The sequence below is a fragment of the Astyanax mexicanus genome, chromosome 16, assembly GCF_023375975.1.
Source record: "Astyanax mexicanus isolate ESR-SI-001 chromosome 16, AstMex3_surface, whole genome shotgun sequence".
In the NCBI taxonomy this organism is placed as follows: Eukaryota; Metazoa; Chordata; class Actinopteri; order Characiformes; family Acestrorhamphidae; genus Astyanax; species Astyanax mexicanus.
The window spans coordinates 26,519,492-26,540,023 of NC_064423.1; the positions used below are offsets into that span (position 1 = coordinate 26,519,492).

The 20,532-nt window shown below is 37.5% G+C and overlaps 1 protein-coding gene across 15 annotated transcripts in view; it reads right to left on the reverse strand.

The window, feature by feature from the left end:
* sox2 (SRY-box transcription factor 2) overlaps positions 1 to 20,532 on the reverse strand; it is a 156,183-nt gene that overhangs the window by 106,564 nt on the left and 29,087 nt on the right. The window contains exon 4 of one of the 15 annotated variants that reach the window (XR_007424709.1): positions 567 to 809. The exons of the other annotated variants lie outside the window; for them this stretch is intronic. The gene's annotated coding sequence lies outside the window, so the exon portion shown is untranslated. The remainder of the gene's footprint in view (positions 1 to 566; positions 810 to 20,532) is intronic. 15 annotated transcript variants of the gene reach the window in all.

The window sequence follows — 20,532 nt, forward strand, 5'->3', positions numbered from 1 at the left end:
CTCTGTATTCTGTATGTATTATGAGTATCAAATATACTGTATATAATTAATTAAATATAAAATACTCAAACATTCAGTAATTTAGTATTTACTATTGATAATTCAGTATCTACTTCAAATAGTTGCACTACGCATTATTCACTATTCAGTATAATCTATGATTTATTTTTGTTATTATTATATTTTGCATCATTTTCCACACGGTCTTCAAAGGGACTTTCTTTATTATCCATACTCCAACTCCCATAATGCATCTGTCAAACTCCTGTCTCTACCAACTTATCGCAACTGAATTATCAGTTAACATTACACACATATCTACTTTGAATAATTCAGTAACTAATGTGAATTTTCAGTACCAGTATATAATGTTGATTTGACAGTGAATATATACAGTGTATTTAAACGTATGTGTATAAAAGGAGTAAATTGTACAGAAAAAATACAGTTCTATACATTAAATCCCATAGGTTAAAATATGCTACCACTGTAATTTCCCAATTCCATCTGTTACAAAGGGCTGATCTGTGAGGAGAACCCCCCTGACCCAGTGTGCCTCCACTAACCTAGCGAACTTAGCAACGCTGGCCGTTATCCCTCAGTCTGCTGGTGACAGTAACTGGCCCAGGCTTTAACAGGCTGACTGATGAAGCTCGGTAGCCGCCTGGTGAAGCTGGCAGGCGGCCCCTCTCCTGCCCACATTTACGAAAGGGTCATTCCTGTCCCACTAGCCTGAATGAAAGGGCTCCTTTCACTTGACTGCGATGGCTGGCACACTGCCCCTTTCAATGCCCAGGCTGACTGTCACTCTGGAAGTAACAAATTGGTACATTCTCAGAATAATAATTAGTGCAGCCATGAGCATACTATTGTTTCAGCTGCATAATGAGGGAAACTGCCTATCTGACCACGTGGTCATCCTCCTCTTCCTCCGCTGTAACCACTTCAGAGCAGGAGAGGACAAAGATCTAAAATACAGTACATTTACAAACAGAAGTATATTTATTTACTCAAATTATAAAAATGATTTACTTAAATTATTTACTTATATGAATAAAATATGAAACACTGGCATGTCCACATTTGGTATGGGTTTTATGTTTTACTCATTTAAAAATAATGGTAAATTTAATGTGTCCTCTGTGTACTAATCATACTAAACTTTTAGTAATGTGAACACTACTACCTCATTTGTTCAATTGCAATTATACAACTCCACTCATAGACAGATCTAAATGTAACTGGAATAATGCACTGCTAACATTGACGCTATATACAAGAATATTCTCTACAAAAATGCATTTTATTGTGAGGTAATTCAGTCTACTAATTTATTTGACTGCAATTTATATATAGAAAACATATATACAGAATGTTAGGCTCACCATAGAAACAATCTAACTACTAAAATTGGTGCAAAAGTTATACATTGTGCAGTCCTACAAAGAAAATTAATTAAACACTTTTAGTATTAAACAGCGAATAATAAAATAGTGTTAATAGTGTTCTATCATATGAATATGAATTTGAATATCACTGGCACATTTACTCTTCAGTATCTGCTATGGATAAGTCAGTATCTACTAAGTATTATTCAGTATCTTCTTAGTTATTCAGGATCCACTATGAATTATTCAGTATCTCCTAGGAATTATTTAGAATCAACTTAGTTATGCAGTATTCACTATGATTTTTCCCCATTTACTGTGACAGAGTATTCACTATGATTTTTCAGAATGTACTGTTGATTATTCCATATCTACTGTGACTTATTCAGTATCCACTATGAATATTTTATCTATTGTCCACTAATGAGGTTTTGCTTAGAATGTAGATTTGGCATAAAACTCAGCTCAAACTGCATAAATTGACATAAACCACCTAATAGCTACTGTATTTTACTTTTACTGTGTATTTTATTTATAGGTTTTATAGAAGTGTATTATATTTTAGACTAGCCTGTAACTTACATACACTGCTGCTGCAAAATCTTCCTCCAGAATCAATAAAGAAAACATGAAATGTCATTTGATTTAAAATCATATAACTAAATCAAGTTTATATAACTACTGATTTTTGTTTTTTGATCTCAAATATCTTCTAAACCACTTAAAAAATCCAATAAACACTCTTTTCTAAGGAGCAGCAGCGATGCAAGTCACTCTAAAATCAGGTTCTTACAATGGGCCAAAAATCTATCTTTAGACACAGATCAACAAGTGAACGGAGCGACGTGGTGGTGAAGGACAGCTTATGAAAAGCTCCTTACTGGATTTTTGCAGGGTTCATAAATGGCTCTCTTAACTGGGATCCTAAAGAGCGAGTAAATATTTCACGTGTCCTCAGAAATGTCTGGTCACAAAATAATAATAAATCTCTCAATAACTTTATTTCAATGGTTGAAACTTTGCATTATAGACCTGCTAAAAATAGAAGTTTAAAAATAGTCTTAATGAGGAAATATTTAGCACATTCTTCACAAAGAAATTATATACTCTAGATAATTTATATTCAAAGTGATTAATACAGTTCTGAATGTTCTAGGAAATAATTACATGGAGATAATACACATGAAGGGTGTTTTTGTTTTGCAGTAAATCAGAAAAAATATTGTTCTCAACCAAGTTACAACAATTCTCTGAAAAATAGAACATGAATATCGATGTATTCTCCTCTTTAGTCATTAACATCGAATGATGAGTGATATCAAAAATCTGAAAGACCATTAGATGCCCAAATGCTGGCATATTCCTGCTTGTTTCATAATACAGATTCAGGATAATCACCCAAGTGCTCCGTATGCTGCTGTACACATGCTCCTAATGGACCTCAGTGAGAGTTTTGTGCTAACGAGACAGAGAGACGTCGCTAATTATTCCCCCCATCCTGTACCACACTGAAACTGTTTCCATGGTAATGTGCTTTTTCTTTTTTCTTTAACAACACCAAGTGCTTTCTGAGGCCTTAGCACACACCAGACCACCCCTACCCTTTATTTAGAAACAGCGTTTTACAGACAGATAGGCAGATAGACAGACTGATACACTGTAAAAAAAGAAATCTGTAAAAGTTTGCAGCAGGGGTCACAGAATATATTTTTTTAAAAATGTTAATTTTCTGTTAAGTTACAAAATGTTTTTTTTTTTACTAAATACTACACAAAGTGTAAATTAACAATAAGAGGTGTTTTTTTAATGCATTACCAAAAACAATTACTTTCTTTACATGTAGAATAACAATACTTTTACATTATTTCACTTTCTCTATTCTTAGACCAATAGTGTCACTGAGGTGTCTAAAAACTCCAGCAGCATGGCTGTGATCCACTGGTTCAAGCACAACACACAATAACACACAACTATCATGGCCAGTGTCACTGCAGTGCTACCAGTAATATCTGCTCTGTGGTGGTCCTGTGGGGGTCCTACTCCTTAACATTGAAGAACGGGCCGAAAGGAGGTAAATAAAGCATGCAGTGAAACAGAAGGAAATAGACAAAGAAATAAGTGCTTCTATTTGATCAATGGAGCTAATAAAAGGAAGAATGGGTGTAGAAACAGAAGATGGTCATAATGTTATTCTTGATCTGCAAACATTTTTCATTTAGGTTTATATAATATGATATGCACCAGTGTGTTTGTAAGATTATTATGAGATATTATTTAGAAATTATCTGTATTATTAAAAATAAATATATTTATATATATATTATATATATATTATATATATATATTATAAATATATTTTAACAGTATAATATTATAATGTACACATAAATAAACACATTACATGTATCTATAAATTATACATGTATACATATTAATTTTCTTTTTGGTCACTTAGGTTTTTCCTCATAGAATGCCCCCCCCCCCCCCCTTAATCGAACTCCACAGAGAAAAATGAGAAATAAATAGGGGTATAATCCCGCCTCCTCAATTCTATGGTCTCTCGGGACAAAAATAAAGAGGCCCTGCTATATATCCTCTCTCATTTTAAAAACATTACAGCATGACTAGTGCTGTCCTTCATCTCTGCTTTCTGTGATTAACAGCATGAAGTTACATGTTTTCATGTAACTCCATTATTGTTGCTGGAGGAGTATTGCAGAGCGCCCCCGTCTGGTAGCTGCACGGAAAGCAAAGATCCAAAACATTAGAATTTAGAATCTCACTGCTTTCATTTCCTTTCTCAGAAATTTCTGAATAAATTACTGCTGTGTATTAGATGTACTGTCTCATACTGATATGACGTACAGACTGAATTTTTTAACTTAAGTGTTCATAAGTCGGAAATACTAAAAAAAAAAATAATAATAATAAATGAATAGCTTATTTCAGAGACAAATATACAAATATACAAGTAAACAGCACTAAACACCTCACAAGCATGGCCTAATTAGTGTCATCAGAGTTTAATCAGAAGAAACTTCTTCCTCCTCCTTTTAGTGCTGATGGCCAGCGAGAATTCATGAAAGACTCAAATTCTGTACTTTTCCCTGCGGATTCAGACAGAAGGCCAGCCTGTTCTGTCACGCTCTGTAATAGACAGGCAAAGGTCTGTGACATTATGCTAAAAAAACACCTTTGGAAAAAGAAAATGAAGAGTTTATGGGGCAGAGATCAAAAATAAGTGCTGCTCTACAACATGCTGAGTCTTGAGAAAAAAATAATTTCACATTCTTTAATTTTCAGAGTAAAATGGACAGCCATTTCGGGTCGAATAATTGTTTGAACCAAGGATTTTATCATTAATCCAAGAGGGCTGGCGGATTCGGGGTCACGCTGGGGGTTGATTAGGTACGAGGCGCACAAAGCTCTCCTCAGTCGATGCCACTGAAAAGAAGCAAGTAATTTAGATTCAGAATTGGTCTAGGGAGCTGTGAAGCTTGCTCCATTACCAGCCATTTTCAATTTCAGCCGCACAATAAACATCAGACTCGCCAAGGAAATTAGAGCATTTGGTAATGTACTAGAGATAGGTGAGCCTCGACAAGATGACACAACCTCCTAAGCCAGCTGTGAAAGAAAATCCTTGAGATAGGCCTCATATTTGACTCAGATGGGGGCTGTGTTTTCTTACCATCTGCTTTTTTTTCTTCCTCGCTGAATGACAAGATGCACAAGGCCTTGACTACATTTTTTCCAACCCAACACTTGAAGTGAGAAAATGAAAATCCTTTATGTTCGTAACACAAATGTGTGTTTTAAAACTCCTTTAAAAATGATCTTTATGGTAATAGAATATAATACAACTACAGTAAGAATTGAGGTATGTATATCTATACATTGGGAACATGTCTAAACTCTGACCTGACCAATTTTATTTTCTAATAACCACATTTATAACAACTACATGATTTAAAGTTATTGAAATATTCTAGGTTACTAAATAATTTATAGTAAATACTGAACAATTAAGTAGTATATTCGGTTTGATTCATTAATTCAGATTACAGAATAATTCTCAATAGTTAATGAATAATTCAGGACATAAAATAAATTTAAGCAGTTACTGAAAAATTCCTAGGGGATACTAGGCCATTTGTAGAAAATACTGAATACTGCATAGTAGATACTTAATAACTCCTGGTGGATACTGAACACTTCATAGTAGTCACTGAATAATTCATGGTAGGGCTGTACAATATATTACTTCTGCATCATCATCACAATGTTTGCATGTGCAATAGTCACAAATGGAAAATCTACATGGTTCTCATTTTCTATCATGTTGTTATTTTTGCCCAATAAAACTGAAAGTACTCAATCTTCGACACACAGAGAGCATTTTACAATATGTTGAATCGTTGATTTCTGGTATTAAAAAAAAGTGAACATTATTTAATATTACAATATGTATCACAGAAAAACAAAATATTGCAATTTTATTTTTTATATCATGAAGCCCAAATTCAAAGTAGAAATTGACTAGTTCATGGTGGGTACAGAATGATTCACTCATAAAAATACTGCACTGAGGTTCTCATGCCTTGGTGACATACAAGTAAAATTTATTAAATAAAACATAAAAATTTAATGTGCATTTAAAAATACAACCCCTTAGAGACAGAAGCTGTAAGGTTTTTCTACTGCTATCAAGGGCTTTGGAGCACTTTTGTAGGTTACATTATTATAGTAGTCATAACTTATTGAGAAAGGTAGTGATATGGAGAAAAAGCCTGTAGTATAGGAATACATTAGAATGACATCTTAATCCAGTATCCAACAACAGTAACATAAATGTAATATTTACTACAAAAAAAAATAACAGCAATAAAAACTCTGATTGATCATTTTGATTTACCCACACAACCCTGATTAACCATGTAGAATAATGCAGATTGCTCTTTTCCTATATGACAGTGACACACGTATATATATACATATATAGTCAGACAAAAACAAATTCCTTTAGTAGAAATGGCTGTGAATAAATTATTTTATCCTGTAAAGTTGCGGGTTTCAGGTTTTCATGTGACAACATATATTATTGTTGAAACAGTTTATCACATTGATTACTTGTCATTTTCTCTTTCACATTACAGTCTAGTTGTACTGTGAGAAAACAGCCATGCAAAACGCAGTGATGCTCCTAATGCAGATGCAGCATATTAAGAACCAGTACATTCATTAAGTTTCCTGCTGCTGTAAAGTAGCAGCCAGTATCATAAAAAAGGAGCCAGCTAATAGCCTCTCTGAATCAAAGGGCCCTGACTAAACAGTAAGAGGTAGGAAGATAGACTCAAACTCCTGGAATTAAGCATATTACGCAAGCCACTTTATCAACAGCATAAAATCAATAAAGCCCAGCGAGGAAGCTAATTTTCCCCTGCATTCTCCTTGCTCCTGGATCTGAGGGGGGAAAAAAACTCAGCCTTAAATGAATATTATCAGCATGAAAACAAAGTGACTACCTGAACAAAGTCCATTTTTCACTCAGCACTTCAATAGAGTTCAGCCGGCGAACAGAAGCCAGCGGATCCTTTCCAGCTGAAGCAGGGTAAATAAGGCTTAATGGCTGGGAAGAGCCTGAGCCATGCACTCGAAACCACACAGAGTGAATAGCAAAACAAACTGGAGGAGCTGCAGCATGAATGGAGCTTGGTATGTTTCTAAAAAAAATGTTAATAAGCAATATCTCCTGCTATAATACATATGGGAATTAAGCCAATGATGATTCTAAACCACACATTCTGAATGACTAAATGATTTCTTCATTAATAACTATAATTAGAAATAATCTTTAATAATATTATCTTAATCAGTGTATTTATTTAAAAGTAAAAAAGCAGAGGGCATGAAAATTCCTCAGAAATAAATGCTTGTAAGTGAGCATCTGCAGCCGTATCTCTCCGGAAAATCAAGGCAATAAAGCATCCAGCTATATCTGTAGAGGATTAAAGATGATTTATACAACTTTTTACTCTGAAGGTTGTTACTCTCTGCAGACAGCATAGCCCTGTGTTGACTGTTGTCCTGCAAAGACTGTTATACTGTATTGGCTACGTTACCCTGTGTTGATTGTGTTGTCCTTAGTAAATTGTGTTACCCTGTGTTAACTGCGTTACCCTGTGTTGACTGTGTTACCGTGAGTAGACTAAGTTATCCTGCACAGATTGTTACCCCGTGTTGACTGTTTCCTTGAGGAGACTGTGTTACCTTGAGTTGACTGTATTACCCTGTGTTGATTGTTATCCTGAGTAGACTGTGTTACCCTGAGTAGGCTGTGTAACCCTGAGTAGACTGTGTAAACCTGAGTAGACTGTGTGCATTGTATTTCTCTGTATAGATCACATTAATCGATATACATTTTTACTCTGTGTAAACTGTTACTCTGTGTAGTCTGATACTGTGTGTAAAATGTGTATACTGCATCACTCCGTGTAGATTGTTACCATGTGTAGATTATGTTACTTTGCATCGTCTTTATTATTCGGTGTACACTCTTACACTCTATGCATAGAGGTACACTGTGTAAATTGAGTAGATTGTTACTCTATGCACATTGTTACTCTGTGTAGATTTTGGCTTTAGTTTTTATTATTCTGTGTAGAATAATGTTGCCCTGTTTGTGTTAATATAGCTGGTCAGACTCTCTGAACATTCTAAATATTCTGCAGTCAGTAACTCATTTTCAGTCCTTGACATTTGCAATATTCTCATCTTCTGTATCCCAGAAATTTAAAGGCATGATTAACTCTACATGATAGCCTACACAAGAAACCATTTATACATTTGATGTATTTTCACTTTCAGCTGCTATACCTACAGATTCCACTCACCACAGAAGGTTAAACACCTCATTTTCAGCTTAATCGAAGACAGCATTATTGAGGGGAGTGCTGTCAGAAACACAGCTTTCAGAAAGCATGGCTAAGGGTGCGGGAGGGCGTTGTGTTAGAGGCCCAGAGGTGAAGGCTCAGTGAGCTAATCAACACTTCAAACTTTCTGCATTTCTGACCTTAAGCTACGCCCGGTTCCAGTCCCAGCCCACACAATCTGGCGTGAAAGGCCAAAGCCCCTGAATGTCCATCCTCCTTTGAGGTGCCTCTGAAAGGATGGCAGACACTTCTTCCACACCAATGCCTCCAATTTACCAAAGGTGCTAAACTCTGGAGATAGTGTCACCAAACTAAATTATACGCAGCTGTCCATTCAGAGAAACAGAAAAAACACCCTTCGCTCGTTTTCCTTTTCCACCAAAATATGAAATTAATTATCGTCTTGATTAAGGTGTGGGGTGTTAACTTTTATCCTGGATGTATGGAAACCCATGACAAAGGGGCAGTGAAGTAGAAAGTTAGCAGCTCTGGCCATCAGGTCCAGGCTATTTCCCAGAGGACGCTGTGCTAAGACACCGTGACTGGCTCTCTCAGAAAGATTCCTTCAGATCAGGCCAAGGGACATGTCAGTCATCAGCCTTTGGTCATCCCATTAGAGCACAGGTGTCCAATTGGCCTATCCAGTCTCCACCAACAAAGAAACTGTTTGGTTTATATCACAAAACCTACATTAGGGGGTGTAATTCATTATTATTCGCTCTAATGAGAAACGATAGCTCCACATATCAAAATATATTGAACAAACTATATCCAGTAGGTGGCAGTGATGAATTTACTATGTATTTTATAGTCGTGAAAGCTCAAATGATCTTAAACTAATCATGAACAATATTTTCATTTAAACTATTTTTTTCTGTCTCATCCTAAAATAAAAAAAATACAAAAATAGTAGTCTGACAATGTAAAGTGCTTGAGGCAGGTACTTTACACTCTTTAAGCTTTAAAAAATAAATCTAAAAGCGATTACAACATGACAAAAGAAAAATGCGCAACTACTTTTTCCTAGCCACAGGAATATATTACAGTTAATCTAATATATTCTAAGCCTGTACATTACTGTGCCTATGTTAAGTGTAGGCTAAATAAGTATAAAGCCCTCAGCATTGGGCTGTGAAAATCTTAAAAAAAAAAATACAGAGTGCCAGACAAAAGTTTGGACACATCTTCTCATTTAATGTTTTTCTTTATTTAATTAATTTTCTACATTGTATATTAATATTAAAGACATAAAAACATTTAAGGGACAAATACAGAAGTATGTATTAAGCAAAAAGTGTTTTGCCTCCACAATCTTCTGACCTAAACCCAACTGAGCGATTTAGGAGGAGTTGGAGCTTCACCACGTGAAGGAAAAACAGCAACTATTGTTAAGCCCCTAAAGAAACTTCAAGACACTGAGAAAACTATTCCATGTGACTCTACCTCATGAAGACACTGAGAAAATACTTAAATAAATTCACACACATTGAGTGATTTTTCCAAATACACACAACCTGTTTTCCAAGTTCTTGACCAATTCAGAAAACAGTGTCAAAACAGCTACTTTCATGCTTTCATCCTTTGTTATTGAGCTTAAAAAAAATTTAACCAATGGATGCTGAAAGAGAAATATTTTTTTTACATCCTATTATGGTTAGGGTTCGAAATCAGTAATTCATGCATGGGTACAAACTATAATTGGTACATATGTACAAATCCTAAAATTGTATTTTTTAATATCACATAGGTACAAATTGCTTTGTATCCTCAGTCATACAAATAATAACAATATATATATTCTAATGTATTGCTTTGTATATGTATGAATCCTGTTGTAATAACTCCTATAACTATATAATATTCACAGTAGTTTCATAATACTCTCTGAATTATTCATAGCAGTTACTGAATGTGAATTTACTGTCTAAATCAGTCAGACAGAACAAGATAGTTACATGTGCTTAGAGACTAATTTACACAACAGTCAAACTAGAACACTTCACTACTGCAGTAGAGGCAAATATCTCTCCTGCACAATAGATTTTGCATAAATTTCAAATCGTTTGGAACAAAGTTGTTCAGCGTTGGCGCTGAGCTGAAACGTGCAATCAAATCAACCAGGAGAGCTTTCAAATTTACTATCGTTAGATGATCTAATTGTGCTTCATTTGACAGTTTTTTCCTCGAGAATTCACCTCCGAACTCCCCCTGAATCAGCCTCCTCCAGCGTACATCTAAGACGAAGGCGAAAGGGAGACTCTTGACACTCTATGAAAAATATACATATTTCATGAGACCCTCCAAAAAAGAAGCTGGCAAGCCACAAAAGACTTGCTTCAATAGAGGTAATGCATACAGCAGATGGCCTTTTTTCAGACTAAAATTGTCTGTAATTGTTTCAGTCCTATCTCTCGGATTGTTTTGGGTTTTTTGCATCCCACTAGATCCACATCTGTGCGATACTAACAGGTGTGGAGTAAAAGAAACAGACACATAATAGAGAAGGATTGGAAGGCGGCCCACATGACGTGGAAGTGAGCAAATTAAAAAAGGAGGAAAAAAAGAAAATGGCATCGTTTTTGTCCCCAGTGGAGGGCCAGATTAAGCTTTCATTTCACTCTCAGGCAGATGAATATCGAATGCAGCCAAATTTTGCAAAACACCTACAAACAGGGTCCTCAACATCAACAGTTTGAGATCCTCAAAGACTGATTGACTGTTTTTTTGAAGCTGTTAGCATCACTGAATCAAATAAACCAAGTGAATAACGGCAACAATGCGGAAAGAATGGAGGACCATTTGTTCTTCTGAGGATGCACATTTCTCTGGTGCTTCACTATTGCTCTCGCCTTTGCTCTGGTAAAGAAAAAAGTAGACCAAAGCAAAAGAAACCCTCTTTCAGATTTAAACATTTCATGCAGAAATGAAACTTGCAGGGCATTATCCACTGTCCAGCCCAACGTCCTCAGAGCTGATGAGTGGCAGAAAAACTGGGGGAAGAGTCAAAGTTTGACTTTAAAGTCGGACAGTCCCCCACGGTGAAGCCCCAACGGTGCCCAACTCACAACAATGAGCAGAAGATTAGCAAAGCGGCGAAGAACTGTCAGCCATAGACTTGGTGCATTGTCAGAAGCTGGGTTAAAACTAAGATGTTTAATTTCTTACTTTTTATCGTAGCCATGCAGGCCACCCCTCTTCAGTTTCAGCGCCATTTCTTTTGGCGAGTTCAAGTTCCCACAGAAAACCTCAAGCTCCCACAAATCTTTGCTGTCTGAGTCCCAAGATGTTCCTGAAAAAATAGGGATGCTTCCAATCTTGGCTTGATGGGATGTGCGGAATTAAGGGAAGCAATTACTGAAAAATGAAATCTTGTGTTTTCTATACAAATAAGGACCAAGGGAAAGCAGATTACGATAAATCCGAATTGCCTGTGAATTTGCCAGTCCCCGAATGACAGAACTTGTTATTACTGTGTGTAAACACTGCCAAGCGGATCATATTGTGGTAAAACACATCCCGCATAAAACATCTCTGGACTTGTTCAATTACCCAAAGCACATTAATAGCTTCATGAACAGCAGTCAAAATTTTTTGGTCTAATCTTCTTTGGACAACGATGCGAGAGTGAGGGGAAAATATGGTTTGAAAGTATTTGTCTGATGCCAGTACGGGGGGAAGAAGATGGTAAATGAGCTTTAACCATCTCAAGTGCCTCACTGGAGAAGCACTGGCCATCTAATCAGTGTAAGGCAGAGTAAGTACGTAAATGCAGTGCCAACAACAACAACAACAACAACAACAACAACAAGTAGGCCTAAAGCTAGCTAGACTGATCAACCTGGCTGATAGCGAACAGGCTAAATGAATGCTAAACAAGCATTTGTATTAACGTGAGATACATACATTTTCAGCATTTAAGCTACAGAAAGATAAAATAAAACCCTATTTTGGCACTTATGTCATACTCAAATGTCTATGCTCTTGGTCAGATTTGTCTTCAGTAATATTGACTTTGGCAACAACAGCGTACAGAATTCTTTATTAAAATTATTAATTAACATAAAAAGTTACTTTAAAAAATATTGGTTTGTTGTATTATATAATTGGCCCAATATATGCATCCTGTCTGGGTACCCCTATTTTTTGTGATACAACTTTTGATTTTTATTCTAATTAATCACATTAATAAACTTTAATTACAATCATGATCATTTAGTTTTATGATGATGTATACAGACAAACAGGGGTGTGTTGTATGTTGAACTGTATGTGTGTAGCTAAACTTTGAGGGGAGGCTGAAATAATGGTGATATGCAGCTAAAGGACAGGGCTGGGTGGCCAAGCTAATGCTGTGTTCCATTTAAGCTTGAATGGCAGAATTTCCTAGTTCTAAGTTAGAAATTTCAACTGAAATGCCCCTGCAGGTCAGATTTCTAACTAAGTCAGAGTTGGGCATGAGGTGAGGTGGTGATCATCCAACATTCTGACCATATCAAGGCTTATTTCTGAATACAATCAAATAAATCTAACAGTGCTCTGAAATATATTAGAAATCTTTCTCTTGACATAGGAGATAAACTAATAAATGCTCTGCTTTTTAATCCCCTTGGTTTTGTTTAAAACTATGAATGAGCGATGCTCACCCAACTATGGAACCAACATTCTTAAGAGAATTGGCTTCTATTGTCAACTGTAGTTGGGATTCACTGTTTTACTGTTTGTTTGGTTACTGTCTTCACTCTGTACTGCACTAATCGAGACAAGTTCCTTGACTAGGTGCGTGTACTTTGCCAGCAAAGCGGTTCTGACTCTGATGCTTCATTACTGTTGGAGCTGTATTGCAATTAAATTACACCTGATGCTTAATAAGCAAAGCTCAGCAGAATGAAACACAGACTCAGCGTCCTAACAAAGTCATCTACACAGCAGCTTCATTCACACACAGCTCCTCTCCTTCTCCGAGCGCTGTGTCAAGAGTCGAGTCTGGAGGAGCTTTCCGCACCTCAGCGCATACAATTACTCTCCCACCAGCACGAAGAATAATTAAGTACATTATTTGGAAACTGTATTTCCATATTTCATTATTCATGAGCCTGGCTAGAGATGTCTCACCCATGCAGGTTACAGTAAGCATCTGCTGCGGCAGATTAAGCAAAGAAAACCTGTCATTATCCAGCCGCACACACATGCAAGCATTCATTTCTATGCGTTTCAGATCATGGTTGCGTTGTAGATATTCCAAGCCCCCACCCCCCATCCCCCAGCTCAATATATCAGACTAGAAGAGCATTAAAGCCTAACAATGTGAATACCGCCCATTCACTAAGAACTCATTGCTCATTGTTCAGGGTAAGGTAAGTGGGGAAACCTTTAGACTGTAATCACTGCTGCATGGCCTCACGTGCACATCTCTGAGAGTAGGGAAAGAAAAGGAGGAAAACCATGAAAATGAATGTTAAAATCCTGCAGCCGCTCCCTCTGCATGTAAGATAGTGTGTGCAGGGAAGCAAGGATAATTCTCTCTCTCTTTCTGTGAAAATCAAATTAGAGGAGTGCACTGATTAAAACATGTAAACTACTTCACGCTTCTGGATGCCTGCATGAAACCAACACATATCTCCACTGGCACCTCCCAATCATTGAAAACAGTGTGGGACACAGGTAGAGGTGGAAAAATTCAAAACTAGGAATCAAGAATATTAACTTTTTTTTCTAATAATGCTATTGAGGATGGCTATACAGGATAACTGTAGTATGTAGCTAGCTAATGGTGATGCACTCTAAAGTCTAAAGGCATTGGCAATCCTCCTGCAAAGTTTACTAGTGTTGCACAAAGCCAAAAGTGTGTTTCTGCTGTCTTATTTTGCCTGTCCCATTCACTTGACTAACCAAGGCTGAAGTTTAAATTGAAATATATATATATAAATAATATATATTATTATATATTATTATACTTCTAGATATTTCTAGATATTTAATTGGAAATGTATACAAATGCAAGAAGAACAACTGCTTTGCTCCTCCTCAAAGCCATTCATGTTTGTCCAACACTAGTATCAGTCACATAACAGGAACTCATCAGTGAAGGGTGGTAATAAAGTAAATATGAAGAGCCATTTACTGGTCATTAGAACTTTCAAATAACTTAATCACACAATTTACAAGCATGGTTCTTTATGAAACCTAAAGTAGTTATTTTATGGCCCAGGTCATCAAATGTGGTCTTGTATCCAGTTTCCAGTCCAGGGGGTTGTAATCACTGGACATAAAAAAACAACAGATGAAGTAAACTGATGTAAAGTAAACCATGTAGTGTCACACCTACCACAGATTACTATGTCTAAGAACAGAAACTGGATTCAAGGTGCAGATTCAAAGACCTCTCCTCTATGGCATCACTTGAAGAACCAACTAAAGCACCTTTATGTCTACAAAGTGGAGCTGTTCAGCTTTCGTATTCAGAATGCAAAGTAAAAATAACAAATTATTTCTGCAGCGTTTTACAAAGATCTTGAGTCCAGACTTGTACTACATCACCTAAATGCAGAACCCCTGCAGTGCAGCAAGTGGAGTCATGAAGAAGGTTAAGCCACAGAGGTGTGGATAGCTGAAGGCTAGGCCACTGCGCAAACATTTGCTCAGGTTCAATCAGCCCAACGTGTGCTGTCTCATATTGGCGGACTGATGAAATAACCGGCCTGTCTGAGCAGAGAGGCCCAGAGGTAAACATCCAGGATAAATATCAGCCAGGCCTGTGAGCAGCCTTACACACACACAAATTAATTACTAATGCTATCTATAACTGTCAAATTAGAGCCATGTGATTCATGTTTTTTTTTTGTATATTGGATATATTCTTTTCTGCAAACTTCTCCAGTGTCTTAATGTTGTCCCCCACTGCCTCCTTTTTTTCTTTTTTACAAGCAAAATTGTTTTCTGGTGTTTCATGGGTGATAAATTATGATAATCCTTAAGGGGCACTGGGGTGGAAATGAATGAAGTCGGAGTGAAGGTGAGATTAGCATTTCCCCCTCAAATCCATTTACAGCTCGCTAGTGTTCAGAGCAGGGCTTCCATTTCAGTGCTTATTATTCCATCATCGATGCTTCATTTCACTCCTTACACATACACACACACACATATATATACACACACTTACACCCCCCCCCCACCTTACCACCCCCCTTTTCTTTATCACCAAACTCCATTTAGAGCCTCTTGCTTATTTGACCAATATTTGTTACTGTGCTCAAGCCAGATTAGTGTGTAAGCAGAGGAGGGATATTACTGGCCATCGTGACGGGGGAGTTATCAAAGTATGGTAACACTGGAGAGGAGGAAGAGAAAAGGAGCTTATTTGACAATGGACGTGAAAACATATCAGTGCCTTATTGGATGTCACGTTATTTTCATATTAAGCGATACCTCTTGTTGACTTAAATCGATCAGGTCACGGCAATAAAGCAAACAAACCAAAACGTCACCAGGCCATAGGCTGTGAAAACAAGCAGCAGCCAAAATAAGCAGCTGAAGAGCAAGAGAGAGAGAGAGAAAGAGAGAGAAAGTGAGAGAGAGCTGCTAATATAGAAAGGAACGAGAGAAAGAAAAAAGCAGTGGCACTTTCACACAGCCTGGCTTAGATGCTTCTTATTTAGAATGAGAAACCCGTGTGATTCCACAGTCAAAACTAATCAGCCGAGTCCCCAGACTGTTCTCTCTCTCTCTCTCTCTCTCTCCCCCCCTCTACCGCTCTCCCCTCAGCCGGCCCGCAGCCAGCGAAAACATATTTCCATTTTAACGCCTTCAGATGATCAAAGCATCAGCTTAATATAATCAGCTCAAAGCCCATTTACCAGCGCGGGCCCACCGCTGCGTCTGGGGAGCGCTTCCCCTTCCCTGCACTATCTATTCGGAAACAGGTGCTATAATACTAAATTAATTAGTCGGAGGAGATGCACCTTGTTCTCGCCGGCCGCCGCCCCCCTTGTGGGTCACAGCCTCCAGGAAAATGCCATCTGGGCTCCAGTTCCCCTGGGGGGGGTGAGCTGGGAGGGAGGAAGGGGTGGGGGCACATGGCCTGCGGTCGACTGTGCAGCTTTTTACATGACAATTAACCCTATTAGCCCCCAGTGCACTGTGCATGCGCTTTATTTTTATGCTGGGAGATTTGGAGGTGGAGGGGTGGGGGGGGACACCTCAACATGTTGCCTTCCACAAATATTTGCAGACTAACTGCGGTGCAAGTTTGGACTAACCCACCAAGAGTTTTACTATTACGCAACTTTAGAATTCGTCTTTAGCCTTAGTCAAACATTTATTCACCAATTGTTTTATTTTATTTTTTTTTAAAGGTGACCAATTCATTCAAAAAAGAGTTTTTATAATAATTACAAAATAGTACATATGCATGTTTTTGAACAATATATTACGGTCCACATTTTTACTGTCTGTATTTTCTACAGCCTTTGATTGTATAGAATAAAAAAAAAAACGCAAGACTTGTTGATGACTTAACCATAAAAATAGAGACTAACAGGAGAGAACATAAACACTGTGAAATTTCTAGAAATTTTAATGTCTAGAAATTTTAATTATAAATTCCTTATTGAATATTATTAAGATATTCCCAATCCAGTCTTAATATCTCTACACATTTAACTAGAGGGCAAGAAGAGATCAAGGTAAAGTAAACTAGCTAAATTTGAAACAATTGTTTATAATGGACTCAGGAAGCATGACCCCAAGCACCATATACATTTCAAAAAGAGCTGCAATGCACAGTACTAGATATTAGATAACTAGAACAGTGGCAAGATAAAATATGTAAACATTTTGGAATTTCAAGGTTTTCTGCATACATTTGTCACAAAATGCGATTTGAACTTCAAACAAGTCAAGTATATTAACAAATATAATATGCCTAAAGTAATTACACACAAATAATATATGATCTTTTATGTCTTCATTGAGAAAGACCATAAAAATCTCATAATCTAGTCAAAAAAGTAAACCCTTGTGTTTATGACCTCCAAAAAGCTAATCAGAGTTTTAGCATACAGAGTCTTGGAGTTGATTAGAGTGGATTTGACTGATAAAACCCCTCAACCTTTTGGGTTTGCTTTGTACAAAAATATATGTTTATGTGAGCCAATTTATGCCAAAAAGAGCTTTCAGAGGATCTACGATAAAACATTGATATACACAAAGCTGATAAGGGTTACAGAGTGATTTTAAGGATTTTAAAGCAAGTACACTAAGGGTACAAATAAGGACAATTGGGACTGTGGCTACTCTGCCTAGAAGTGGGAACCTAAAAAAAATGATCCCAAGAGCACAACAGAGACACATCCATGAGGTAAAGAAACAAGCCAGAGCGACAGACAATGATTTAAAGGCATCATCGGTACAGTCAAACTGTATTCTTTAATCCGTAAAACCTTAAATAAGCAGGGTGTTTACAGGAGGACATCACAAAGGAAGTCTCTGCTTTCTTTAAGGACATTGTGGCATGCTTGAATTTTACAAAAGAGCACACTGACACTCCACAATTGTACTGGCAATATGTTTTGTGGACAGATGACACTAAGATTGAACTACTGCTGAACTACATAAAAAGGCACTGCACATCACCACGAAAACATCATCCCAACCGTAAGATATGGTGGAAAAACATCATGATTTGGGCCCTGCTTTGCTGCATAAAGAATTCTAAAGGATAATGTAAGTGTCTGTTTGTCAGCTGAAATTCTGGAGAAGTTAGGTGATGCGACAGGACATTGACCCAAAACACCAGAGCAAGCCAACAACAGAAATAGAAAAACAAAATCCACATTTTGAAATGTCCAAGACAGAGCCCAGATATCGGATGTTATGGACTGATTTGAAAAGAGTCTTGAGGCACTTGGGGCATCCAAGGAATGACATAAGTAAAGTAGTTCTTCCAGAAAGAATGAAGAAAATTCCTCCTAAAGAAAATGATCATTAACCTGGTATTTTTGTATATTCATATGTTTACATTACTAGATAGATTAGTCTAAATGCTCCAAAACTTATTATAGCTTTAGGCTGAAGCAAAATTATGTTTCTTTCAATGTTGAAACAGAAATTCAGTTCTTGTATTGCATGTAAATGTCAGGTCGCTGTAACCCTGACTCTACAGGATCTCTCAAATGGCTAATTTAATTCAGGAGTAGACTGCATTCATGCCGGTGAGCCCATATCCAGCTGATGGAGATAACACCGGACAGGAGAGCTAAGTGATGCGAGATTGAGAAGCGCTAACGCTAATAAACATGTGTCGGTGCCGCAAATGCCTCAGTTGCAAAACGTCAGGGCTGTGCTGGAGCAGCCTCAGTGTCATATTCACACTCCCTGACTCTCTAATTGCTTTCAGGGATCTCTGCGCTGGTCCTCGGAGAGAGAAGGTGCCAAAAGCCTCTGAACTTTAAGAGCCGCGGCAGTCTGAAGCCGGCAGAGCTAAGGAAGCATGGAGGAGGAGAAAATGTGTGGAGGAGTTTGACTCCTGAGCCTGAAATCTGAGCGTCAGTTTGTTTTCAGAGGGCTGACTGTCCATGAAATACAGAAGAAAGGAGAAGACCCTGGTTAATGAGGTAAATATGGGCTGAAAATTTATGCTTACAGGATTTGGGGAGGGAACTCAATGTAATTACCGTAGCTCCGGAGGGAAGAGAGGAAAAGAACAACCTAAAGGTGCTTCCCAAACACAGACACACTGCAAAACTATACCATTTTGACTCTATATGTCACTGTTTTAAATGTATCTCAAACCATGTTTCTTTTCATTCAATTTAAAAAGACTTTGATGCAAGTTCAAGTTTGTTCCATTTATTGACTTGTACAGCTATATACACATATAAATCACTGACACATGGGCCTTGTTTTATCCACCATGATTTCATGAGATTAATTAAGACGATAAACCAGAATATCTATGACACACATTTATTTCAAGTTGTTTTATATCCAAATGTGGGAACAGTGAATGACAAAGAATAAAGAGAGATAAAAAGAAGCATACTGTCCCTCGTCCACGTAGGGGGGTTGGCAGAAAAACAAGAATACAGTTAGTGTATTAATAAAATGACAACAGTTACGCTAAAATCATGTACCCTCCATGCAGCTGTTTGCACCAATATTGCACTTAAAATATTGCTCTATACAGAGAACAGGGGGAAGTTTAAAGGCTTCTTTGTACTTCTTTAAACATGTGCAATGGGCAATGTGCAAGGAACAATGATTTCAAATGATGTACCTATCACTGTCCACATACTTCTGTGTCCTTTACATTGGCATGTTTTTTAAGAGAGACACACAACATGAAAATGATGGACGAGGTTGTTAAATAAATGTACTGAAAAAAAGTGGCAGTGATATACACATCAGCAACAGCAAAAACTATTTTTTTTCTACCGCTGTTTCTGTATGGCATGGGTCATGTTTCCCTGGAAACGTGAACAAACGCTGATTAAATGAATGCAGAGTGTGGACAGAAGGCTCCGACAGTTTCCATATCCATACTTTATGTTAAGCGTAAATGAACATTACAAGACAGAATAAATGGATGCAAGAATAAGACTGTTTTATTGTCAAGTAACAAAAACAATGAAAACAATACAAGCCTTTTGTGGCAAACATAGACTATATTCATATAAAATCTCTTTTGAAGCGAGACATTTCACACTACCTTACACACGACCTGTCTCGGACATGCTGCTGCTGTGTCAATATGTGTGCCGCAGAGATTTAGTGATTAATCAGTAGATCACAGAGGCTCTGATGGAGAGGAGGCGAGGGTGTCTGTGTTCCTACCCGGGGTCTCCAGGGTCCACGGATCAAGCCCTGGGTAAATATTGGGATTTGACGGCGGTTGGGCGGTAAAGCTTGAGCAGATGGCGAAGGATGTTCAGTTAAGACTGCGATTGATTCCGGGTAACACACACACACACACTCCCTCGTTAGCCTGAAAGCTCCTCTGGGACAGCAGTCAAGTGCAGGCTGTAACCTCCACTGCCAAACCCTCTCACACACACACCACAGCTCCACTACTGGATAACAAATAATGAGGGACTGGCAAAGAGGGGAAATTACCCCCCTCTTATAGAGAGAGAGAGAGAGAGAGAGAGAGAGAGAGAGAGAGGCAGAGTGGAAGAGAGATAGACACAGGGACAAAAAGAAATAGAGAGAGACATTTG